The sequence below is a fragment of the Peromyscus leucopus genome, unplaced genomic scaffold (assembly GCF_004664715.2).
Source record: "Peromyscus leucopus breed LL Stock unplaced genomic scaffold, UCI_PerLeu_2.1 scaffold_529, whole genome shotgun sequence".
Taxonomy (NCBI): Eukaryota; Metazoa; Chordata; class Mammalia; order Rodentia; family Cricetidae; genus Peromyscus; species Peromyscus leucopus.
Window position 1 is genome coordinate 782 of NW_023505430.1, and position 27,984 is coordinate 28,765.

Sequence of the window (27,984 nt, forward strand, 5' to 3'; positions counted from 1 at the left end):
ACAACTTTATAATATTCTACTAACTATATAAACTAGGGCTTTTGAAAACGAACAAACCTAGAGACTGGACCTAGACCAACTCTTGTATTGTTAAAATAAATACACTGTTGAAGTATGTGAGTGATCTGTTTTAAATTTTTGCTTCTATAATTTCAGAAGCAAAAAGCCCCTTCTCCATCCTCTTGGGACACACTGCCATCTTTGTTAGAAGTATGTGCCTTAAAGGTGCCTGAAAGCCAGAATACAACCATCAAATAGTCTCTTCTAATAAATTAAAAGTTAAATATATATCAAGGAATTTTAAAAAGAAACTTAGCTAACTGTAATACGGAATCTAAGAAAGGATCTTGTCATGACTACTCTGACCTCACATTTCCAATGAAAAGACTCAAGGAAGTTAGTGGCCAGAGCACAGCTCTCCTGCCTCTTCCACTCGGCCACTTGCGCTGTCTTCATCACTCACCCAAGAAAGCACACTCAACTGAACCCTGGGCCGACTAGACAAACTCAGGCCACGGCTTTGGAGGAGACTGCTACATAGTGTTCTGGGAATTTAGGCAAATACGGCTTTGAAAGCTCTCCTGATTTTTCTGTTTCTAATAAGTTGACCCAAAAATATTAGAGCAGATTAATTTGCTTAAAGATTAAAACTACACAAAAATGTTTAGAACACCTGTATTCCACTTAGAGCTTATATTTCAAAATTCTTTGGACTCAGGATTGCTTTTATTCAAATATTATCAAAGATCCTATAGAATGTTTGTCTGTGTGGACCACCTCTGGGAATATTTAAGATATTAAAAACTCAACTGACTATTAAATTATTTACTAATTCACTTAAATATTAAATCAATTGGGAGATATTAGCAGAGAATACCTGCTTTCAATGAAAACTAACTCTATTTTCAAAAAACAAAGTTGAGTGACAGGAGAGCGACAACGCTCTCTCATGGGTCTGGCGTAACAGCAGTCAGCTGGAATCGCCTATGTGCTCCTACATTCAGTCAGCTGCAGTGTGTCATTTGGATTGCTGGAAAGGAGGAAAAAGTGGTTTCACAAAGGAAAGACCTTTGGAAAGGTCACAGGAACCACTGTGGGTTCACAGCAGTGTTCCTTGAAATGACTCTTCAACAGCCTGCTGCACTAACTGGGACCCCAACTGTTAGAACCTCTTTCTACAAAGCAGAAACAAGGAGAGACAGACTTTAGCAGACAGCACAAAGCTCACTAAAAATATCCCCGTCTTTTTCTTTTGTCTTTCCTCTTCCAACTGCCCCATAATTATAAAGTTCTTTCTAGTGTGAAGAAGGTCTATTTCCAATATAGGCTCAAATACAAGTGTGAAACAGCCTTTCTGTTAAGAAAGAATACGTCTCTTAAGACATGTCTTCAACTGCAAACCTTAAAAAAAAAAAAAAAAAAAAAAAAAAAAAAAAAAAAAGAGCAGGGTATACAGACCATTTGAACATAAAGTTGTTGTTTTCTTTCTTTTTAAAAAATTTTTATTTTTAGACAGGGTCTCACCTAACTCTGGCTAGCCTGGAACTCACAGAGATCCACCTGCCTCTACCTCCTGAGCACTGGGACTAAAGGCATGCACCACCAAATCCTACCAAGTATTTTCAATAACATTTAAACATTTTATAACATATATGTATTATGTCTGAAATATACTGACACTAATTTTGCAGTAATTTTTTTAAAGACAAGAAAAAAGTTAAAGACTACATAAAAAATAAGAATATTGATTCTTTTGTTTGTTTTTGTTTTTTGAGACAAAGTTTCACTAGGTAGTTTTGGCTATCCTGGAACTGTGTACACCAGACTGGCCTCAAACTCACAGATACCAACTGCCTCTGCCTTCCGAGGGCTAGGATTAAAGGCGTGCGCCACTATGCCTGGCTTCTATACTGATTCTTGTGAGTAGTGGAACTGTAAAAATACTGTAGTGAAGACCTTCAGTGACTTTCTGCTAACTAGTCACTAGTTTAGGATTAAAGAATGTGATCAATTGAGAAATAGCCTCAATTCTTACCATCCACAAGATAGATCCAGACAACTGTTCAAACTGATGGGACCCACTCCATCGAGATTTCACTGTGGCTAGACCAAAATCACCTATTTTTACCGTGAGGTCTTCATGAAGAAATATATCTGAGGTGTAGTAAGTAAAGGAAAAAAAAAAATAGATCTCATTTTCATACTAGAGAAAGTGTTTTGATGATTTCAGGTAAAGGTGCTAGTTTCTTTAACTCTGTAGTAAGATTTTCTTTTTAAAATATAGTAATTCATATTTCCCCCTAAAGTCAACAAACATTCTTTAAACAAGAATTAATTCTCTTCGGCTTTTATGACCTGCTTTTAAGATTTCTTGGGCTAGAAATATGTGAGCATAAGGTTAAGGTGTTTATTTTTTGTTTGTTTGGCTTGGTTTTTCGAGACAGGGTTTCTCTGTGTAGCTTTGCCCCTTTCCTGGAACTCACTCTGTAGACCAGGCTGGCCTCGAACTCACAGAGATCCGCCTGGCTCTGCCTCCCGAGTGCTGGGATTAAAGGCGTGCGCCACCACCGCCCAGCTAAGGTATTTTTCTAAGCCTATGGGATATGTGGAAACTTTCTAATTTGAGTTGGTCCAGATATCCTTTAACACATCTGGGAAACCTACACAGGTTCTTTATTAGAATAAGAATGATATCAGAAAGGATCTGTCTGGACTCAGAGAAAAAAAAGAAAAATTGTTTTCCTCATGTCACTGTCACATAATTTTGAACCTTCAGTTTCATATCTCAGTTACTGCTCAGCAATATTAGATGAATTAAAGCAGTAGCCATAAAATATTTACTTTCTAGGGCACATAAAATGAAAGCAAGCAAGATAAAAAGCTCTACTGTAATAAAGACTTTTCCTACAGGGCCCAGTCATACAGAAATGTGATCAGGTTGAATTCTGCTCTACTATACTCTCATGCAAACTGACTCATTTTCTTTACAGCATATTACACTTAGCATGGAACTGTTTTTACATAACATGAAGACAAAATGCAGAAGAAAAAGTCAGGATGCTTTCAGACTTCGCAGACCAGTTTCAGGAAGGATACTATTACTCTTGAGGTCTCTGTGGATGATTGACTTGGCGTGTAAGTAACTGAAAAACAAAACATCATTTAACCTGAGTAAGACTCTGAGTAGGACTCTGGCCTCAAAATCTACAGAACATATTTAGGGATGTAAAGACTTAGAATAATGATACAACTGAAATTGCTATATTGTGATAACCTCTTTACATAATAATGATGGTAAATTGAGGATTATAAAAACATACCATTATTATATACAGCCCAAATCCTGGTGCATATGAGGACTGCTTTATCTTTCACTAGTTACAAATACAAACCTTTCACTCAGTCAAGCCTACTTATCCATGTCCTTGATATTTAATCCCATCTCTTTCAATGTTTCCCTTCTGTACTTGTCCCCAACTTAGCACCATTCTATTTTTCCACCTCTTCATACTCTAAGATGAACATTCTTATTTTCTAACAAAGAACCCAATGGAAAGTGATCTTTCACTGTTCACTTAGGTAGTAAGTAATCCAACAGCTTGATCTTTGTTTTGCTTTGTTTTTCATGTGCCTATGCTTGCTTTCCATTTAGAATGCAAATTCCACTAGACTAGGAAAGTTTGGTAAAGACAATTAATTTTAAAGGAGGCATGATATATTTGTAAAACATTAATGCCAGTAAGGAGGAAATTTTTTCATAATAACCACATCATATTGTTGTTGTTGCTATTATTATTACTATTGCCTTTTAGAGACAGGGTCTCACTATGTAGTCCTGGAACTCACTACATAGACCAGTCTGGCCTTGAACTCACAGAGATCTGCTGCCTCTGCCTCCCAAGTGCTGAGACTAAAGGCTTGCGCCACGATGCCCACCAACATATTATTTTAAAGTCAATGATAGGTCACTTATCCTTAGTTATCCTAAATTATCCTTAAAAACTACTTTAGTTTTAGATTTCTATTTATTTCCAATGCATAGAACAGGAACTGGCAGGTGGGAAGCATTGAATACATGCCTGTCAAATCAACCACAATAGATGCAAGTTATCTGTCTTATTACCGGAGAAAACAGATATAAAGGACTTCTGAAACCTAACAGTGACCACATTAAGTAAGTTCTGACTTAAAATCAGAATATAAAATCAAAGTCGTACCATGAGCACTATTAAAAACAGATTTATAAATAGTTCAGACTGTTTGCGCACACACACACACACACACACACACACACACACACACACCAACAACACCCCCCCCCCCCCTTGCCGACAGGATTTCTCTGTGTAGCTTTGCTCCTTTCCTGGAACTCACTCTGTAGCCCAGGCTGGCTTCGAACTCACAGAGATCCCCCTGCCTCTGCCTCCTGAGTGCTGGGATTAAAGGCGTGCGCCACCACCGCCCAGCTGTTTGTACCTTCTTATGTTTATTAAATGTCCTCATTTTCCCAGACAGACATCAAGATTTGGAACTATTTTTTGAACAAAAATTTCATTTTAAATTACTTTATCCAAAGTAACCCCTTTTCCTCCATTCCTCTTTCACTTCATGCTATCTTCTTCACAACACTATTACAAACTAAAATGATCTTGTCATGACTCTGGCTCTAGGCTTCTGCTACATCATTATCACTACTCTTATAGCAAAAGAAATGAAGAGGTCAGTTATAGATTTCATCTGCTTTAAACACTTAAAGGTTTATTTTCTTATTTATATGTATGTATGTATTTCTGTCTGCCAGCCACACCTGTGCAGGTGCCTGTGAGGCCAAAAGAGGGTGCTGGATTCCCTGGCACTATACTTACAGGCAGTTATGAGCTGCCCAATGTGGGTTTTGGGAACTGAACCAGGGTTCTCTGGAGGAGCAGCAAAGTACTCTTAATTGCCATCTTGCTAGCCCTATTTTATAACTTTTGCAATGGCAGAGAAAGATAAGAACAGGTGAAGATAAACTCATCCCAGGAAAGAGCTATTTAGAATGGCAAGATTTTGAATAAATGAGGAAAAAAAGGGAGGTAGGGTAATGAGAGTGCTGGTATGGAGTGAACGACTTAAAAAAATATGGAAGCCAATACATTCCCCCCTTTTGAGGCAGGGTTTTACTCTTCACTTCAAGTTGGCCTTGAACTCACAGCAATTTTGCCTCCACTTTCCAAGGGCTGGAATTACAGACTCAAGCCACTATGCCTAGCAAAAGCATCGGCCTTCTAATCAAGAAGCTATTGCTGTTGTTAAATGTCTAAATGGACATGATGTACTCATTCAATTGTTTTTCTGAATAATTGCTTATGGCCAAAGAGGACTGTCACTGTCTGCTTTGATCACCATGTAGTGACCAGTGGTGACTAACTGAGACTCAACTGGTCAAAGTGCTGAGAATGACTGCTGGTGTTCAACCATGAACAGGACAGACATTGCTGGCCTCTCCACCAAGAAAGGGCAAAAAGAATGGACAGTCTAGAGACTGGTGTGGACACTGACCTCAGGGCGCGGCCTGGCTGATTATCTGCACATCATCTGCATGGGACTTGATCCATCCCAGCATCCTGTCATGGAGGGGTTGAGGGGTCATAGGTCCCAACAACCCCAATGATAATGGGAGTTTCATACAAAAAATATGGAGACATGATGAAGAGAAGGAAAGGAAAAGGTGTCCCTGATGGATAGCATTGATCAGTTCCAGAAATCTGATTGAAGGAATCACAGCAAGAGTAAAGTATATAAAATTTAACTGAAGGGTTGAAGAGAAGAAATTTAGGGCCAGGAACTCAGTAGATATTAGTCAAGATTGCTAACTAGTGACATCCTGGTTACTAAAAGCTAGCTAGCTAGGGTAAACCTAGCAGAGCCCAAAGTTATAACAGCTTCTTCAGGTTGATTGCGTAATTCTTTATAGTACAAACTGCTTTCCTAATTTTAACCTAGTATTTTCTTTCTGTAAACAAAGTTGCAAAAGAGTAGAACACCTCTGTATAATGGAAGGCTGGAAGGAAAAGAAACTCTATTTGCCCAGCTAGAAAAATGGGGTGAGTATCACACTCAAAATCTACACCATACAATATTTCAATGTAATTACTGCACTAAATAATTCTACACAAATTACCTCTAAAACATAGTTTACTAAGCTTGAACTAATTATAATGGAAGATATCAATAAGTACATAGTTGGCTGGAGTAAGAAAGGGAACCATACTAAATAAGCTATAATCTGACACGATACAGAAGTGTATCAATTATTTAGGATAATTACAATGGATTTCCTTCCTACCTTCTAAAACATTTATTTAATTTAGTGTTTGTGTATGTGTGCCCACCATTGTATGTATGGAGGTCAGAGGTCAGCTTATGGGCGTCAGTTCTCTTCTTCCACTATGTTGGTACTGAGCATTGAACTCAGGTCAGGCTTGGCAGCACATGCCTTTACCCACTGAACAATCTTGGTGAAAACTTTCTACTTTTTTAATATGTTAGGAGAGCATTACAATTGTGTGTGTGTGTGTGTGTGTGTGTGTGTGTGTGTGTGTGTGTGTGTGTTGTTTGCAGCACCAGGAAGGAACAAACATGCTATCATTTAAGTACCATACTCTCTTGGCAGGATTCTTTTGCCAGTTTCTTTGCTTGGCTAAAAGTGTGTGTTGACAGAATCTACTCATACAGCTACAAAAGCACTTGATACATTCTGTCTTTGTTCTACATCTTTCAAAATCTTACACAAGACTGACCTTTCCAACATTCTTTGAAGAGCATAAGATGATGCACCAAATTAATATGCTTCAGACTTGATCTGACCAACACAAATTAGGTTGAGATTCTCATCTTTATCTCCCTTGTGGTGGGCATAGAATTTATAATCAAGAGCCTACTAATTCTAGGAATCCTATAAGACTATATTAATTACAACCCTACGATAATTTTTCTTGAATTACTTTTATAAAAATACTTCCTTGATCCCATATGTGTATATTCTCTTCTTCGTAGTTAGAAGGATTTTGTTTTTAGATATGGTTTAAATTTTTAGCTTACTAGATTTCATTTTCAGTTAACATGGTGGTTCATGTCTCTGTAATCCCAGCACTTGAAAGGCTGAGGAAGTAAGATCACTCTAACTTCACGGCCAACCTAGGCAGGCGCTCTTGTGTGTGTGTGTGTGTGTGTGTGTGTGTGTGTGTGTGTATGTGTATGTGTGTATACGTATATATACATACATACGTACATACATACATACATATATACATACATACATATGGTTCAGTCTGTGGTACAGTATGAAAACAGTTTCAAAACACACAGCAGCAACAACAAAAACATCCAAAACAAATCTTAATCCAAAACAAATCCGATTCCCAAACCAAACAAATTTCACCTGACGGTTTTTACTTATATTCTGAGTCATGATTTTGCTTCCTAAGCTGGCCTTGAACTTTTAAAACAATTCTCCTGCCTCATCTCTGGAGTGCTGAGATTACAGATGTGCACTATCATGCTAGGTGTTAAAAGTAAAGCTTTAAAGATCAGAATTCTAGTAACTTCTATGTTAGCTCCTTTTTTATTTTTATTTTTTTAATGGGTCTCACCCATTAGCCCAGGCTGGCCAGGAACTTAGTATGTAGTTCAGGTTGATCTCAAACCCGTGGTGATTCTCCTGTCTCAATATTCTTAGTGCTGAGAATACAGGAATGAGTTGCCAGACTTGGCTCTCAGTTACTTTTGAAGTTTTTTTTTTTTAAATTAATTTATTTATTTTGTATACGGCATGCCTGTGTATCAGAAGAGGGCACCAGATCTCACTATTGATGGTTGTGAGTCACCATGTGGTTGCTGGGAATTGAACTCAGGACCTCTGGAAGAGCAGCCAGTGCTCTTAACCTCTGAGCCATCTCTCCAGCCCTCAGTTACTTTTAGGAAGGCTCATCCTAGGGGCTGAAGAGAGGGTTCAGTGGTTAAAAGCACTGGCTTATCTTTCAGAGGACTTGGATTTGATTCCCAGCACCCATCTGGAGGCTCATAAGCATCTGTGGCTCTAGTTCCAGAGGATCCAACACCCTCTCCGGCCCCTGTGGGCACTGTACACATGCATTACACTTACATATATACATGAAGACAAAGTACCTATACACACTACAAATAATAAAGATAAGATGTCAAAAGGCTCATCATTTTCAAAGGAATGAAGTCAGAAATCTTCTAGCTTGCGATCCTCAGGTACACAATCATCCGTCTAGTTTTAACACCAATTAAATTTAGCTGCTTGTGTTTCATTTCTTCAAGAATACCATGAAAGACACCAATCAAATGCTTTCCAGAAATTAAAATACTAAAAATCACCTGGTTGACAAACCAGTTTAATCAATTAGTCTATTTGGGAAAGGTCTTAGTGGCTCATCTAAGTTTGTTAGTTTCTTGTATTTTTTAATTATTACTAAAACTTCAGACCTGGCAAATAAGATAGGTGATTTTAAAGCGGTCTTTCCTGAACTGTGCATAATTCCACAAATGATCCTCAGACTTCAAGCAGGAAAGGAGACTCTCTCCTCTGACATCCTAGCTCTCTGGAGATTGGCAGCTGTCTCAACCGACAGATGTGACAGTGGTGACATCATGTCAGGGTAGTCTTGTGTATAGGTGTTTTGCCTGCAAGGATGTCTGCACACCACATGCATGCCTGGTGTCTGCGGAAGCCAGAAGAGGGATTCCGATACCCTGGACTAGAGTTAACAGCTGGATATTGGTGCTTAGAACTAAACCTGAGTCCTCTGGAAGAACAGCCAGTGCTCTTAAGTGTTGGGCCATCTCTCCAGTCCCTATGCTTCATTATTGAATTTAACAGTTCTTTATGCACCTTGAAGACTTTTAAAAAAAAGATTTATTTTATTTATTTTTAAGATTCACTTATTACATATACAGTCTGCATATATTCCTGAACGACAGAAGAGGGCACCAGATCTCATTATAGATAGTTGTGAGCCACCATGTGGTTGCTGGGAATTGAACTCAGAACCTATTGAAGAGCTGTCAGTGCTCTTAACCTCTGAGCCATCTCTCCAGCCGCTTTGAAGACTTTTTATCAGATATATTTTCAAACATTTTCTCCAAGACTGTAATTTGTCTTCATTTTCTTTTGTTCATCTATCTTCTTCTGCCATACTGAACAGAGGGTCTCACACAGGCTAGGTAGTGCCCTACTAATGAGTGATATATGTCCAGACATATTTTCATTTTCATAATACTGTCTCTGGAGGAAAACTAATTTTAAGTTTTGATGTATTTCAAGCCATTTCTTTCTTTCCTTTACCTTTGTGTTGTAAGAAATCACTGCTTATCTTTATACTACAAGGGTTTTCTCTGTTGTTACTTGAAATATTAGATTTTGTCTTTGACCTACTTCAAATAAATGTTTGTTTTGTGCCATCTAACAGATAATGGTTTAGTTTTTCTATATGAATGTCTCCCGGTTATAGGAACATTTGTTGAAGAACTGTCTTCATGAATTGCATCAACACCTTGGTTAAAAAAAAAAAAATCAAATGAAAATATGTATATTGGATCTATATCTAAGCTTCCTATTCCACAATTATATATATATATATATATATATATATATATATATATATATATATATACAAATACCACACTGTCTTGATTACTATAGTCTTATAGTAATATTTGAAATCTCCCACTAAAGTCCAATTTTGTTATTTTCCCCACAAATTGTCTATTTCTTCTTCCCCCCAAATCATTTGTTTTCTCATTTCTATCTTTTAAAATTCCTTCCTGAAATAGAGAATCAGGTAGCTCAGGCTGGCTTTGAACTCATTATATAACCACAGAAGACCTTGACCTACTGACCCCAATTTCACTTCTGAAGGTCTGTGATTATTATTATTATTATTATTATTATTTTTGGTTTTTCGAGACAGGGTTTCTCTGTGTAGCTTTACGCCTTTCCTGGAACTCAATCTGTAGTCCAGGCTGGCCTTGAACTCACAGAGATCCACCTGCCTCTGCCTCCCGAGTGCTGGTATTAAAGGTGGGCACCACACTGCCCAGGTCTGTGATTCTAAGTGTGTACTACACCACAACTGCCTTTAAGTATCTGGACTATAAATATTTAGCCACTGCAATTCCATATAAATGGCCAGATCAGTCTGCCAATTTCTAAACTCATGTCTGCTCCTATTGTGCCTAGCATGCATCGTGTTGCAGCGAGAGATCACCTTGGGAAGAATTAAGAACTTAGTGATACTGGGTCTTGTAATACGCCAATATGATACTTTTGGATTTCTTTCATTTCCTAGTTGGGACATGCAGTAGAGAAGGTAGTAAGTATGTATTTCCTTTAGAAAATACTTGAATCACTTCTACTAAGTAGAAGACTGGCCTGAACAGAATGGATATGTAAATAAACAAAGAATTTCATAGTATTGGTGGGAAAGCAAAAAGCATACTATTGTTTCATTTTTATAACCCGTATCAAACACCTACAAGCTGAAACCTAAAAGCAGAGGCATAACACTTACTTACAAAAACAAAGTAACTAAATGGAGGAAAGGATGGTCTGTTCAACAAGGACTGCTGGACAACTGGGAGGAATGCACATAGGGAAAAGAAAAGAGCCTCAACTGCTACTTCAGACACAGTCATCTCAAGTGGACCAAGGACCTAAATGTACAAGTAAAAACGACACATTTTTACAAGAAAACGGAGGATTATTACTACCTTTTATACACGTGAGATATCTTGACATTCTCAGAATATTTTTTTATATAGTCTGGTTGTATAACCAGACTTTATGCTTCTTTGTGAGGCAGGCGAAGGGACAGCAATTCTATCCATGCAGAGAAGAAAACTAAAGAGTAGAAGTGAAATGACTGAAGGGACACGGGAGAAGGAGAGGTTCTGAGCACTCAGATTTGGGTTTAAACTCCATTTGTGTTAATTACCCCAGGAACATTTTATAATCTAACTTAACTTTCTCTTTTTTTTTCTTTCTTTCTTTCTTTCCTTTTTTTTTTTTTTTTTGGTTTTTCAAGATAGGGTTTCACTGTGTAGCCATGGCTGTCCTGGAACTCACTTTGTAGACCAGGCCTGGCTCTGCCTCCCAAGTGCTGGCATTAAAGGCATGAACCACTATCATGCAGCTACACTCTAGCTTTTTTTTTTTTTCTTTCCCTGAGACAGGGTTTCTCTGTGTAGCTTTGCGCCTTTCCTGGAACTCACTCTGTAGCCCAGGCTGGCCTCGAACACACAGAGTTCTACCTGCCTCTGCCTCCCAGTTCTGGGATTAAAGGTGCACCACCACCGCCCGGCACAATCTAGCTTTTTTTTTTTTTTTAAGATTTATTTATTTATTATGTATACACTATTCTGTTTGCATGCATGCCTGCAAGCCAGAAGAGAGCACCAGATTTCATTATAGATGGTTGTGAGCCACCATGTAGTTGCTGGGAATTGGACTCAGGACCTCTGGAAAAGCAACCAGTGCTCTTAACAACTGAGCCATCTCCCTAGCCCCAACCCTATCTGTTTTAACAGGGCCAAATATGCTGCTGTGTTGAAACTAAATTGAGGTACTCAAGTGTGGAAGCTGGGAGATAGATAATTCAGGTATGCTGATGGGAGCTTGAATAGGAAGATGACCTAAATAAGTGACAAGAAGTTATAAGGCTCTGGGTATTCTTTAAAAATAGACCCACTGAGTGCTGGGTGTGGTGGTGCACACCCTGGTCTACAGAGTGAGTCCCAGGACAGCCAGGACTATACAGAGAAACCCTGTCTCATAACACAGTATCAAAACCCAGATACAATGTTGGTAACAGATTGGTTTGTGGTGGGAAAAAAAAAGAGAGGACTCAAGGAATACTGTATAATGTCTGAGATAAGCAGCTGCAAGCACAGTGCTGAAGACAGGTTAGAGAGATCAGCAGCTGAGTTTTAGATATATAAACTCGAGATCTCATTAGACAATCAAGCGGACATGTTGAGCAGACAGTTGATATAAGAGTCTTAAGTACAGCTGGGCGGTGGTGGCGCACGCCTTTAATCCCAGCACTCGGGAGGCAGAGCCAGGCGGATCTCTGTGAGTTCGAGGCCAGCCTGGGCTACCAAGTGAGCTCCAGGAAAGGCGCAAAGCTATGCAGAGAAACCCTGTCTCGAAAAACCAAAAAAAAAAAAAAAAAAAAAAAAAAAGAGTCTTAAGTACAAATGAAAAGAAATAGCTGGAGGGGTACAGAACTGATCTTAAATTGATTTTTTTTCACACTGTAAAACTGAATATATAGCCGGGCGTGGTGGCGCACGCCTTTAATCCCAGCACTTGGGAGGCAGAGGCAGGCGGATCTCTGTGAGTTCAAGGCCAGCCTGGGCTACCAAGTGAGCTCCAGGAAAGGCACAAAGCCACACAGAGAAACTCTGTCTCGAAAAACCAAAAAAAAAAAAAAACTGAATATATATATACAACACTTAAACAAATCAAAATATGGGCCGTGTATGTTGTATTGCATGCCTTTAATCCCCATTCTAGTGAAGCAGAGAGGCAGGAGGAATTTGTAAGTTTGAGCCTATCTGGTCTACACAGTGAATTCCAAGCCAGCCAGGGCTACATAGTAAAACCCTATTTCAAAAAAGCAAAAACAAAACTCCAAATACCCAATATGATAGATACTTTAGTGGGTTGATGACAGAATAGGGGGAATAGTTACTTATACAAACTGGTATTGTTTGAACTACTTATATAAATTTATGCAACTCAGTTTGTTAAAAAATTATCTTAGCATCTCCTTTTCTGAACTATGCAATATAACAACAGACAAACTAATATTGAACCAGATAGCCTGTTGTTGCTGTTTTGGGCAAGTTCTCACATATTACAGCTGGTTTGGACTCTGAACTTCCTGCCTCCAGCTCCCAAGTGCCAGGGGTTACAGGCTATGTATGCCATTACAATCAGCAAAATTGTATAATAGTTTAAAATTTTTTTTTTTGTTTTGTTTTTTGAGACAAGGTTTCACTGCATAGTCCTGGCACTTACTCTGTAGACCAGGCTGGCCTTGAACTCACAGAGATCTGCCTGTCTTTGCCTCCCAAGTGCTGGGATTAAAGGCATGTGCCACCACTGCCCGGTAGGTTTAAACTTCTTTTGCTGAAGACAACTCAAATGAATTCTAACAAATTATATAACTCCTTGTGAATTTTTAAATTAACATTTAAAAAGGTTAAAATAAATGAAAAGGATACAATTTCCAATGTACTACATTAGCAACACTTAAACATTTTGATATTCAATGGTAATGATTTTTAGGCAGAACATTGCTTTGACTGGCCTGGAACATGCTGTGTAGACTAGACAATCCTCCTGCCTGTCTCCCAAGTGTTGGGGTCATAGACACATGCCACCATGCCTGGCTACAAATTTTTTTTAGAAAGCATCTTGTTTTTGTTTTGTTTTGCTTTTTGAGACAAGGTTTCTCTGTGTAGCTTTTGGAGCCTTTCCTGGAACTCACTCTGAGGCTGGCCTTGAACTCACAGAGATTAACCTGGCTCTGCCTCCTGAGTGCTGAGATTAAAGGTAAGCCTCACCACCGCCCAGCAGAAAGCATCTTTTTAATGAAATAGTCTTTTTGTTTCTTAATCTCCCCTAGGAAACGAATACACTTTTCTCTTGGTGAGAGTGGTAACCTCGCCTTTCATGGATCTGGTTTTCCCAGTGCACCCCACCCTGGTATGTTTTGACCTTTCATTTCTATCAGACTTCTTCTCTAATGTCTGGTGACTGAGAGACAATTTGTCTTATTCAGACTAAATGGGAGACTAGTAAATTGTCTGATTTATTGTTTGTCAATTGTACAGTGACACTCTTTCCTCCTGGTCTGGTGAGATTTCCTAGAGAAGGCTTTTAGGACTTGTAGGAAGAGTCAGGTTTGGCTACTAATATCTGGGAATCAAAGAGAGAACAGGCAGAACACTTGTTCTAGGGATTAGCCCTAGGTCTAATTCCTAACACTGCCCTCCTCCCCACAAAACTGTGTGCACTGGGCAGCACAGTTGACCATCATCTGGTAAGTACCCAGCCACCCAGTCCCACTGTTTTGGAAAGATGTCCAAGTCCTAGACACAGCAGAATTCCCCAGCCAGAGATGGGCGTTTCCGAGTCTTTCTGCCAGTTGCTCAGTGGCACTGGCTAGGAGAGGGATTCACAAAATAGCTTCCCCAGTGCAGGAACCGACAATTTCTGAAACCAATTTCTGTATACTTTTGAACGTTCTGTGATGTAAACATGATGCTTTTCATTGGCAATTAATGATTTAGTCTTTTTGCTTTCTTCTAAAGCCCATCATCAGTTCTCCACTTGCTTTCCAACTTTCAAAAATGTGACTACTGTCTTCTTTCTCTGTCTGCCTTTTTAGTTTAGATTTTATGAAAATATTTCCTTACTGTAGTTTTTTTTTTTTTTTTTTTTTTTGTTTTGTTTTTTGTTTTTCGAGACAGGGTTTCTCTGTATAGCTTTGTGCCTTTCCTGGAACTCGCTTTGGAGACCAGGCCTGGCTGTGCCTCCTGAGTGCTGGGATTAAAGGCGTGTGCTACTACTGCCTGGCTACCTTACTGTAGTTTTTTTTTTTTTTTTTTTTCTTTTTTTTTTGGTTTTTCGAGACAGGGTTTCTCTGTGTAGCTTTGCGCCTTTCCTGGGACTCACTTGGTAGCCCAGGCTGGCCTCGAACTCACAGAGATCCTCCTGGCTCTGCTTACTGTAGTTTTAATGGGATTGAAGAGACAGAAAAAAAAAAATCTGTCACTTTAACCTAAAACCTAACTAGTAATTTTACTAAGAGTTTTTTAATCTGTCAAAGACTTTAGAAACTAGAATATATTGGTACATTTGAGCAGATGCAAATTACCATCTCAATTGGAAGGAAAAAAAAGAAATGGAAAAAGGTACTGTTTTTTTTTTTTTTTTCATTAATTTCAAACTGGTAATAAAAAGTACACTCTGGCCAAGTGGTGGTGACATACACCTTTAATCCCAGCACTAAGGAGGCAGAGGCAGAGGGAGGTGGATCTGTGTGAGTTCGAGGCCAGCCTGGTCTACAAAGTGAGTCCCAGGACAGGCTCCAAAGCTACACAGAGAAACCCTGTCTCAAAAAACCAGAAAAAAAAAAATTCTTTTTTTAAAATACACTCTTCTTCTTCTTCTTTTTTTTTTTGGTTTTTGAGACAGGGTTTCTCTGTGTAGCTTTGCGCCTTTCCTGGACTCACTTGGTAGCCCAGGCTGGCCTCGAACTCACAGAGATCCGCCTGGCTCTGCCTCCCGAGTGCTGGGATTAAAGGCGTGCGCCACCACCCGGCCCTAAATACACTCTTTTAGATTTGAATAGATTAAACTTCTTGCTTTGTTGAAGGACTGAGCTTGTTTTGCTAGTAGAGAAGTTAAGGATGTTATTGAATATCAGACCAAGTCTTGCGAACTGTAAGAATGCCCTAGTTAAATGCTTTCTTTTATAAGAGTTGTCTCTTCACAGCAGAAGAACAGTGACTAAGACACTATGAGTAATAAAGCATTTTGGTTAGACACGGGCTTGTTGTAAGTTACTGCCTAGTTTTGAATGAGGGAAAGTGAAAAAGTTGAGGAATCAGATATGGTTTGGAGATCTGTCTTCATACTTATTTCCTGTAACTGATCTTGAGGGAAGAGTTGTAGGTGTTAAGACATATTCACTTTTACTCTTTTGTTCCAATTTTATAATGTAAGGGTTGCATAAGTGGTTATGGGAAAACTAGTCTGAAAGTCTGAAACCTTTTTTTTTTTTCCTGAAATCTTAAGTTAAAATTACTTTGCTAAATATGAGACCTAACAGGTTACTTATAGAAATTATTTAAAAGCCTGTTTCTGCTGGCAGTGGTGGATCACATCTTTAATCCCAACACTCTGGAGGCAGGGGCAGGCAGATCTCTGTGAGTTTGAGGCCAGCCTGGTCTATAGAGCGAGTTCCAAGACAGCTAGGGATGTTACACAGAGAAACCCTATCTAGAACCCCACCCCTCCAACAAAAAGCTGTAAAAGGAAAATTAAAGTATCTACTTTATAATATTTTAAAGATTAAATGACATACTAATACATGCACGCAGAATCAATTTGCATACTACTTAAGACATACTTTTAAACTATTCATCTATTCATAGAGCTTTCAAGTTTATATTTTATTGTTTTCAGCTAAGTGCTTTTTTTTGAGACAGAGTCTCTCTAGTTAGTTCTGGAACTCAAAGAGATCCTTCTGCCTCTGCCTCTCCAATGCTGGGATTAAAGGCATGTATCACCAAGCCTGGCCTCAGCTAATTACTTTTAAAATGTTCTTTTTTTCTTTTGTTTTGTGCTAGGGATTTCCCCTAGGGTTGGTGCTTAAGTGCTCTACTACTAAACTACATCTGCAGCCCTAACTTTTACCTTTCAACTGTTTTAGTTCCACTTAAAGAGTTTTATGCAAAAATTCTTTTTGAGCCAGTTCTTTTTTTTTTTTTTCCTTCGAGACAGGGTTTCTCTGTGTAGCCCTGGCTGTCCTGAAACTCACTCTGTAGACCAGGCTGACCTTGAACTCACAGAGATCGCCTGCCTCTGCCTCTGCCTCTGTCTCTTGAGGGCTGGGATTAAAGGAGTACACCAGTATATCTGGCCTCAGTTAATTTTAACCTATATAAATCTTACAACATGTATCTTTTGAGTTATAAAGCAAAATTCAGTAGACATATATGTTTCAACTTCAAGTCCTCAACTAGGATCAGAATATAGATATTCATTTAAAACTTTAATAACTGACTACTTTGCAGCAGAAAATACAAGCATGCAAGGGAAAATTATTTGAAAGCACAGATAATAGTCACATATTTTTCATTAACTAGTAATGGCTTTTTTTTTCTTTTGGAGGGGGGTCCTGCTTTTCTCATAAATCACTGAGTGCTAATCATCATTTGCAACTGTAAAGTTCTCATCAAATACTACACTCATTGTGTACTTTAAAGAACTGAACTAGAGAAATATTATTAATTTTTTTTTCAAGACAGGGTTTCTCTGTGTAGTTTTGGTGCCTGTCCTGGATCTCGTTCTGTAGACCAGGCTGGTCTCAAACTCATAGAGATTCCCCTGCCTCTGCCTCCCAAGTGCTGGGATTAAAGGCATGCGCCATCATCGCCTGGAGAGAAATATTATGTTTTTAATAAGCTAGTACTAGTTATTAGTTAGTATTCTTGCACAGAAACTTAAAATGTATCCCACAAGAGGTATTATTAGGGCCTTTAGTCAGGTATGAAGATTTAACAGAACTGAACTTACTCCATGCCCTGTGCAGTCTGCCGAGCAATGTCTATAAGTTTGATCATCTCAAATTTGGTCTCAATGATGTGGAGATGGTGATACAGGCTGGAGCCCTCACACCACTGGGTAACAATAGCCAGTTGTGGCTTTGTTGAATAGCCCATGAAAAGTAGGATATTCACATGTCGTGTTTTCCTGTAAAAAAGAAATGTGACAATGAGTAACAATTCTTTAAACAGAGCCAAATCAGTCTACCAATACTATGCTCTCAGTAAAAAGTACTAGAAACAAAATAAGGTTAACCCATAATTATCTAGTCCAACCTACAAATCTATTGAGAAACATAATATTTAAATACATTGAGTGAGGAAGTAGAGGTTGCTTTTGTTTAAGTGGTTCTAAACATATTAGGAAGTCTTTCTATGTGAAAGCAAAACTATTTTCCTCTACCCTCAACAACTAGCTCCCTTGTTCTGCTCTCTGCAATGTAAGAGGACCTATGTACCCTCTTGAATACATAGCCTTCTCTGCATTGAAATCTTAGTTTTGTTGAGCATTTCTCTCACACAAAATTATAACTCCAGAATCTTCCCTATATAAGTCTTATCCCAGGACTAATACAATTTTAAATGTGTTTTGACACATTTAGAATTTTTAGAGTATTATTTTCCTAAATGGAACTATCATTATACACGATCAGACACTTTCTCTTTCCATTAATTCAGTCTAGGAATATGTCTTCTATAAACAGTACTAAATGATACTGCATATCAGGAAAACAGTATTCAACCCGAACTGTACACAGACACATTGTTTCTCTACTTGAAGTGAATTCACTGGGAAGCAGTAATCTACAAGCTCACCTGAGTACTCCTACTTCATTTTTGAAGGCCTGTAACTGTTGAGGTGTGGGTGCTGTCACATTCAACATTTTCACTGCCACATCGCCTGAAAGAAAATTGTTATTCCAAAATTTCAAATTATAAAATATGAAATATTATTGGGTGTTTTTGCTAATTGTCACAGTTTTATTTAACCACCTATTAAACTGTACTTTCCTTCTTCTTCCTGTTTTTTTTTTTTAAAGGTTTTTTTTTTTGATTTTTCAAGACAGGGTTTCTCTGTGTAGCTTTGCGCCTTTCCTGGGACTCACTTGGTAGCCCAGGCTGGCCTCGAACTCACAGAGATCCGCCTGGCTCTGCCTCCCGAGTGCTGGGATTAAAGGCGTGCGCCACCACCGCCCGGCCTTTTTAAAGGTTTTTTGAGACAGAGTTTCTCTGTTTAACAGCTCTGGTCATCCTGGAACTTCTTCTGTAGATCAGGCTGACCTTGAACTCACCAAGATCAGCCTGCCTCTGAAAAGGCATGTGCCACTACTACCCCACACAAAGCAACTAACAGTGATATTCTTATACTACTATTTCAAAATATAAGCTAAAATATAGTCAACTTTTTTTTCTACTGGGACTTTCGTTTAGCCTATTAAGTACTCAGGGAATTTTTGTAATTATTTGACTATGTTAAATGAGGTGTTATTTACTAAATGAATGCTGAAACTACGGACAACGGGTCCAATGGAGCTTAGTTTACAATAACAACTTGCAAATTTTTTCTCCAAAACTTATGACTTATTACAATGTTGACTAGAAAATTACTAAAATTATAATCATACTTTAACTTTTTTTTTTTTCGGGGGGGTTATTTCAACACAGGGTCTATGTAGCCTTGCCTGTCCTGGAACTCTCTCTGTAGACCAGGCTGGCCTCAAACTCACAGAGATCCACCTGCCTCTGCCTCCTGCTGGGATTAAAGGCGTGCCCACCATGGCCGGGCTTAAAATGAACTCTTACACAACGTTAGTAGATGTGTAAACTGGTACAATCAATTGACAGCATTGATGGGATAGCTATAAAAATGTAAGCATGCATATGGTGTAGTTCTATAATTCTCTGCTAGGCATACAGCCAGTAAAAAAAGCATACATATGTTCTTCAAAAGGCATATACTAAAAATATGCACTGTAGCATCATTCAGAATAGCACCAAACTGGAAACTATCCAAATGCTTATTATACAGCAGATGGGAGAAATCGCGTTACAGTCACACAATGGAATACTACTCAGAGATGAGTGACAACATTGATGGACCTTACAATATTGAAAAAAAGGAGCCACACACAAAAAGATTACACATTATATCCTACTTAAGTCAACATGTTAGTTATCTTTGCAAGGAGAGTGAATGAAGAGCGCACGTGGGAACCTTCTAGAAGGCTATAAGTGTTATGCTTATTAATCACAAATGTATTCACTTGGCGAATTTCAATTATCTGAACAGTTATAAATAATATAGGTATACATATACATAAAACCACTATCTATCTTTTTCTTAACTATCAAAGTAATATAGTACTCATTCTATCAGCTATATCACTTAATACTGCTTACTACTTAAATGTTTCAGAAAAGCATAAATAAAAAATTCCTCATAATTATGGCACTCAGGGGCTGGAGAAATGGCTTAGAGGTTAAGAGCACCGACTGCTCTTCCAGAGGTCCTGAGTTCAATTCCCAGCAACCACATGGTGGCTCACAACTATCTGTAATAAGGTCTGGTGCCCTCTTCTGGTCATACATGCTGTATATATAATAAATAAATAAATCTTAAAAAAAAATTATGGCACTCAGAAATAACCCTTGTCATGTATGTATATATATGTATGTATATATCCTAAGTTTATCTGTGTATGTAGTATAAATACCTAATGAATGCATATGAAATGATAACCTTATGAGAGAATTCACATAGCATTTTTATGTTAATATTTTTATATAGATCTTTTTAAAATAAAATATTCAAGTTTTTGTGATTTTCCTCATGTATTACTCTACAAGTTAAATATAATATAAAGTAAACGGTCCTCAGGTTTAAAGCAATGAAGAATACCATTAAGTCTTTCTACAGAAAAGCCTGTTCCTTAAGCATAGCCATTCTTAATGTTTATTATAAAAATTATCAAGACTTTCATAAGAATTTAAAATCTCAATATTATAATGAAGAAAACCCCATCCTGTCATGTGCAGGATACATCAACATTTACTACTCATTTGCCATGTTCAATGAAAAGCACTGGGCTGTATCGGAAGATCCTCACACCCATTCTCCAGAGTGTCATAATTTAAAGGTATTTCTCTACTCAAGTAAATCTATGGTAAAGCTACAACAGTTATATACCAAAGCAGTATCTAGTTACATGCTTTACATAACCCCATGAAAAAATAATTCAATTGATCCTAATCCCTGATGCAAGGCACTTCAAAGCACCCACACAAAATGTCCATGTAAACAGCAGTGCAGTACACCTTTTAAATAACATGACTCTACATGGCGTGTCTAGACTTAAGGAAAATAAAATCCATCATTGCGACAGCTAAAAGGCATGTTAAGATTCACAAGAAACTGTTTCTCTTATTATTCATAGAAGAACAGGCTACTTAACCTTATGAGATAATTTACATAGCATTTTTATACTGTTAATATTTTTTATAGATCTTAAAAAAAGATTTATTTATTATGTATACAGTGTTGTGCCTGCATGTATGTCTTTACTACAGGCCAGAAGAGGGCACTTGGACACATTACAGATGGTTGTAAGCCATCATGTAGTTGCTGGGAATTAAACTCAGGACCTCTGCAAAAACAGCCAGTGCTCTTAACCTCTGAGCCAACTCTCCAGCCCTTATATAGATCTTTAACATGAAGGTATTACATATGCTGCTTCAAACAACTTAACATATTAGATACCTTTCCATATCACTGTAGTTCTATTATGTAATTTTGACTCTTATATAACTATATATGGGTATATCGATGTGTTAATCAAAACCTTCTACTAGTGAGTGTTCAAGTCTACTTTAATTTTCCATTATTATCATACCTCTGGGAAGTATACATTCCCAGGTATCAACCTGTTCATTGCTGTCCAATTACTTGCTTAGGCTCAATGTACAGTCTTCCAAATTTTCATATTTCCACATTAGCAAGAGGGAAATAAGCAGGATTATAATTGCAATCTACATGTAATCAATTAATTTTTTTTTTTTTGTTCATTTGGAAGGAGAGTTGTGGTTTCTATCTTTTGAATTTGTAAATCTTAGAAAACTAGTGAGGATGAACATGTTTTGTCATTTTGTACCCCTCCTCTCCAGGACCAAACCCAGAGCCTTAAATTGAGTTAAATTCCCAACTCCGAGGCTGAACATTTTTTTATGCTTACTTGTGACTTATAATATCCATAAAATTATCAAAAAGGAATACTTCTAAAAGGAAAACGAACTTCCTTTTGGACTAGATAGCTTAATGAGCTTCATCTTTACAAGTCTCTACTGTAAAGTACTGACAGCAACCTTGGCTACTGTGAAGCCAGTTTTTATGTTCCATTATTTTTGTTAGAAACCTTTGGAGGACTACTGCATTTGATCGAACAGTTTAATGATGCAAACAAGTGAATATTTTGACTTCATATTTGTCTTTGAGACAGTCTCTTGTAGTACTCAAGTTGGTCTTGAACTTTCTCCATAGCTAAGGATGACCTTGAACTCCTAATGCTCATGCTTCTACATCCTAAGTGCTAGGATATAGGTGTGTGTCATAATGCCTGGCTTGTCATCCCTCTACCCCACAGACAGGTTTCTCTGTGTAGTCCTGGCTGTCCTAGAACTAGCTCTGTAGACCAGGCTGGTTTGTGCCATCACACCCAGCTTTGGCTTGAATTTTTAAAACCAAAGTTTTTAAACGTATCTTACTTGTGCCAATGCAACCATATTACATACATACCATGCCACTTTCCCTTGTAGACAGTTCCAAATGATCCAGATCCAATTCTTTGTCCCACTGTAATCTGTCCATCAGGAATCTCCCAATCATCACTTGAATCTCGTCTACCAAGTGTTTTCTCAAAAAAAAATACAGTGCAAAAGTCAAGTCAAGTCAAACAAAAGAGAAAAACCATATTTCATGCTAAATATATTGCTGCCTGACAGGAAGTTAGGAAGAGAGCAAGGTCTTTCTAAGAAAAGAAGAAAGAAAACAATAGAACACCACCATGTTGAGGAAGCAATAGTTACAATCGTGACTCAAAATACAAAACTAATTTAAGATGAGTCAATATTAGAATGGAAAATTACTTAAAAGCAGAAATAACTGTGGCTGGAAAGATATTTCACAAATTAGGAACAGTAGCTATTCTTCTAGAGGACCTGGGTTCAAGTCCTAGCACCCACATGGCAGCTCACAATCATCCATAACTCTAATCCTAGAGGATCCACTGCACTCTTCTGGCTTCCTTCAGCACTGGGCATGTACATGTTGTCCTTATACATACATTTAAACACCCATATACACAAAATAATAAAATACTAATTAAAAAATTAAAATAATAATTTATTATGTGTAGTAATTGTTATTATTAAATAGATATTATTAAAATCAAAATAAAATGGCTTTTTAACTATTTGGAGGACTACAGAGGCTAGATAGCAACTATATATTTGTGGCTAGTTTTGGCTTCAAATCCCTAAAAATTTAACTTAATATGTTATGGTAACTGTTGGTACTAGATTTCCTTACATATTTTAACTGATTTGGTCATCAAAAAAGAAAAAAAATTAACATACCAATTGCTTTGGTAAGGTAAAAGTAGCAGAAAATTAATTTTTAAATATGGAAGAATGTCATTTGGTAGATATTGAATTCTGAACCAGCTTTTAGAACACATATGCTTATTCATGCTTTCTGAATACTTGTTTATACCCGTTCTCCTTATTTTAGAAACAGAACATTATTTTCCTTTCAAAATGACCTCTTAAAAATTTGATTAGGCCAGACAGTAGTGGCACATGCCTTTAATCCCAGCACTCAGGAGGCAGAGCCAGGCGGATCTCTGAGTTCGAGGCCAGCCTGGACTACAGAGTGAGTTCCAGGAAAGGCACAAAGCTACACAGAGAAACCCTGTCTCAAAACACAAAACAAAAAATTGATTAGAAATGGAAGCAAAAAATCAGTTTTGTGTGAATATACTTTACACAAAAAAAACATCAACTCAAATGTACTTTGACAAGAACTTTGTATCACACAGTCCTCTTATATCTAAATGGTAAAATTATATTTGGCAGGCCAGGCAGTGGTCGTACATGCCTTTAACCCTGTCTCAAAAAACAAAACAGAACAAAAAAACAAAGAAAAATATTATATTTGGCTATGATTATAAGAAAAAACACATCACACTAGCCTTACCATTCGATTTCTGTCTTCTGAGGATGATGATGATTTCCTTTCCCGCTGAGGTCCTGGAGATTTTTGTAAGGCTTTCACATTAGTGAGTGAGCCAGGTAATGAGGCAGGTGGGGTGGCGGACAAACCTGTAGTTGACCCTAAATTAGAGGAAGGGGAAATTATCCTCATTAAGGAGGAGGAAGCATTAAGGAGGAGCAAGCATGTTCACTTAACAAGGCCACAAAGTGGGGAGATCTAGACTTTAAAATGCAGTGCAGTGTCTAAATATTGGCCTTTTACAAAGGGTAGGCCAAAAGAGGCATTATTTGCGATTAGTACTGAATTTCTTTTGGTTTTCTGGCCAATTTAATGACTGTTAAGATTGATACTAGTAAACAAATCTAGAAAAACACAATCTCTACACCAAGGCACACTTTCTAAAATTTACTACCAACTTCCACTTCCTTTGATAAAAAATTAAAACATCACAACCAATGCACAGGCATTGTACCACACACCTTTAATCCTAGCACTTGGGAGGCAGAGGGGGGAGGTGGATCTCTGTGAGTTCGAGGTCAGCCTGGTCTACAGAGTGAATCTAGGACAGGCAGAGCCACATAATACATAGACCCTATCTCAAAAGACAAAACCAAACCAAAACTCCAATAACAGAATCACTGCAGAACTCTAAAAAACAAACCATTTTGTAATATTTCTTTTTTTTTTTTTTTTTTTTTTTTTTTTTTTTTTTTTTTTAAATTGGCTGGAGAGACAGCCGTGGGTGCTGGGAACCGAACTCTTATATTTTTGGTTGTGAGCCTAGCCTTTAACGGCTGAGCCATCTCTCCAGCCCCCATTTTGTAATATTTCAATAGCCTCAATATTAAAAAAAAAAAAGTAAACATCAAAACGGAAACATTTTAATGGCCTTACTGTTAAAATATTTCTTTCATATTAGTCCTAAATTTATATATGATCTCAAACTGTAGCTCTATTGTTTAAGAGATGGTGGGCAGTGTCAGTGGTCCCTGGAATTTTTTCTATTAAATATAGATCGTTACCTTTATTGCAAAGTAATATAAACAAAGCTAAGCAGGCTTTCTTTCTTTTCTTTTTCTTAATTAGTATTTTATTGGTTTTTTTTGTTTGTTTGTTTTATTTTGTTTTGTTTGTTTATAGGAGCTTTGACTGTCTGTGTACCATTTGTCTGCTTGGTGCTTGTGGATGACAGAAGACAGCATTAGATCCCTTTTGGTTGGGAGCTGCTATGTGGTTGCTGGGAATTGAACCTGAGTCCTCTGGAAGAACAGTCAGTGCTCTTGACCTCTGAACCATCTCTCCAGGACCTGGTTTTCTTTCTTTTTCTTTTATTTTTTATTTATGTTTATTTTATGGGCAATGGTCTTTTACCTGCATGTGTATCTACGTGAAGATTTTGGAACTCCTAGAGCTGGAGCTAAAGACAGTGGTGAGCTGCCATTGTGGGTGCTGGGAACTGAACCCTGGTCTCCTGAAGAGCAGCTAGTGTTCTTAACTGCTGACCCATCATCTCTCCAGCCCTGCTAAATAGGCTTTCAAGACTTTCTGAAAAACTTAGTATTATTAAAATGAGCAAATAAGTGCTACAGAATCCCAGTTGTATTTCAAATATACAGCAATATTTTATAAGGCAAGTGAGCTATGTAAGTAGGCTCAGTCAGCAGAAGCACATATGGTACATGGGACAGAAGAGTTTAGAGCAATGACTCCACAGAGTACATGTATGGTGAACAGGCCTGAGATTTCCAGGTAGAACTTCCATACTCCAAAAAATTATAAAATATACTACTCTCAAGGGTAAAAAGGAGTCAGGTTCTTTTAAACAGCAAGGATGCCAATGACAGTATTTAAATGCTAAATCTGGACAGATGTTTTATAGTCATTATATAATATTATAGCACCATATGAAAGTTCTATGATTGCATATGCAATTTTCTAAAAGAAAATGGTATTTCTTTGGAATTTCTTTTAACTAGAGCACAATACATTTTATACAAACCACTGATAACTTCCAACATTATACAGCAGTAACAACTTGCCTCATGCACAATTCTTATTTATTGTATTACTTAGTTTAACTACATCACTGAGTACTGAATGACTTCCACTACACTGTGGAACAGCTAAGTTGATGGAAAACTCTAAAGCACCATCATTATATTAATTATAGGTCACTAAGGATATCAAGACAGTAAATTTAATTGTAAAAAATATTTAAGATACCCAAATTTTATCTTAAAATTTAAAAGTTAATTTAACAATAAATAAATATGACAGGCAAAATAGGAGACTACAATTATATTACTAACTTCCCTCACATGAGGGCGTAATTTAACATATATAGATTCAATTTTTTCTGAATTAATGTTTATGGATTAATCAATATACATATATTGCATATAAAGGAAAAAATAAAGAACAAAAAATTACTTCTATGACAAAATCTCAAAAAACTGTCCAAAGTCTCATAAAAATCTCTTTGGCCTCAAACCTTCAGTGACTCTCCTCCTGCCTCTGCTTCTCAAGTGCTAAGGTTACAGATATGAGCCAATGTGCCCAGCAAAAAAAAAACCTTAATCAAAGTCATCATCTAATGAACTAAAGTAAAAGGAATCCTGCCCAAGTCCCCAGAATTTAAGAAGTTATCAAGACTAAACAGAAATAAGACAACAATAAACAAGATGGAAATCCCAACTCAGAATTTTCTTGCTTTTAAAACTTTATAATGGACAGCATACAGAAAGCTTGCAGTAGTGAGGATGTGTGAAAAGCACATTCAGAGCATTCCAGCCAGGCCAAGCAGAAATTTAGTACTTAAAACTCTCACACTTACAAACACACGCTGTGAGGGTGAGGCACAAACAGAATCTGTAGTTTATATTTAGTTCGCTTGGGTAAAAACAAGAAAGAAGAGCCCAACTACCTCTGAACACTGGGCCAGGCTCAAAATCAAACACTATTTCACTGGGGACAGAATGTAGGAGGGGGCTGGGAGTCCGGGATTGGTATTTCCGAAGACAGCGCATCAGCTGGTTCAAGGGGGCTGTTAGAAGAGAAAGAGAGGGGCAGGCAAACACAGGAAGACAGACACACAGAAGAAATGAAAGAAGTCATGGGGAATAAATTAGATGAACTGAAGCCTGCTTTACAAAATAATTCTGGACGGTTTTTAAAAATCTGCATATATTTTCATAAAAACTCCAATGAATTTTTTAAAAGTGACTTATAACAAAGATAAGAAATGCCACTTGATTTTAGGTACTAAGCAGGCTGTTTACTACTAAGTTAACTGTGATGCTAACATGATGGAACATTTAAATGCTGGATGTATTGGGTAAAATTATCAGCAGCCACAGCTATTAAGACATGAAAGTCAAACTGGCAGCAACATTCATTGGCAGGCTCATGGAATAACAAACAACAAAAACTCTCGAATAACTATGTGATACAGTTCATACTAAGTACATATTCATGCTTGCTATTTGGTACCCTCACAGAAGTCCAGAACCATAAGAATACAAGGCGTATACAGTCTTCACTCAGTATAAAATACTGAGTCTGGGTTTGGACCTATTTTGAAGATACAGAAGGTCACAGTGAAGAACCCAGCATGGTGTGCAGCTAATATGGTCTTCCTTGTAAGACAGAAGGCAGCTGAGAAGGTTAATACAGAAGACCTCTTGCAAGAAAACTTCAAGACAGTCTCAAATGCCACCTCTTAGAAAATATATGGGGTACATTATTATAGAGTTTTCTTGTTTTGTTTTTTTGAGAGTCTTGCTATGTAGACTTAGGCTATCCTCAAACTCATGTTTCTCCTGCCTCAGCTAGGATCACAGGCATATGCTATCACACTTGGCTCAAAAAACACTTTCTTAAATAATCTTATCTCTGCTGAAGGGGAGGCTAGATGGAAATTCTATAAGAAATCTCTTAATGTAATTTCTCATGTGTATACTTTATTTACTATACCAATAAGAGAATAACTGAATTTTTCCATTATGGGTCATTCCATGAAATAAATGTACATTTCAAATAGATCTGGAAAGTTTATGAGAAATGCTTGATGAAGTCTGACAAACTGAGATGTGGCAGGCAACCCCAAAGAGTGATTTAATCTGATTCTAAGCGTCTCTAAGTATTTGGTGGAAGCCAAAAGAAATTTAGGACTCCAGACTTGAAGGCAGGAGAAATTAAAAAGTGGATAAAATAATTAAGGATCTCTCCTTGGTAGTGTATTTTAAAATCATGGATGGTACATTTAAGACTTTCTTTTATGTCTTCTCATTTTCTCTACGTGTTATGGCTAATTT

The 27,984-nt window shown here is 37.5% G+C and overlaps 1 pseudogene; it reads right to left on the reverse strand.

Annotated features, from left to right (window-relative positions):
• Positions 1-1,935: 1,935 nt before the first annotated feature.
• LOC114701552 overlaps positions 1,936-27,984 on the reverse strand; it is a 70,968-nt pseudogene continuing 44,919 nt past the window's right edge.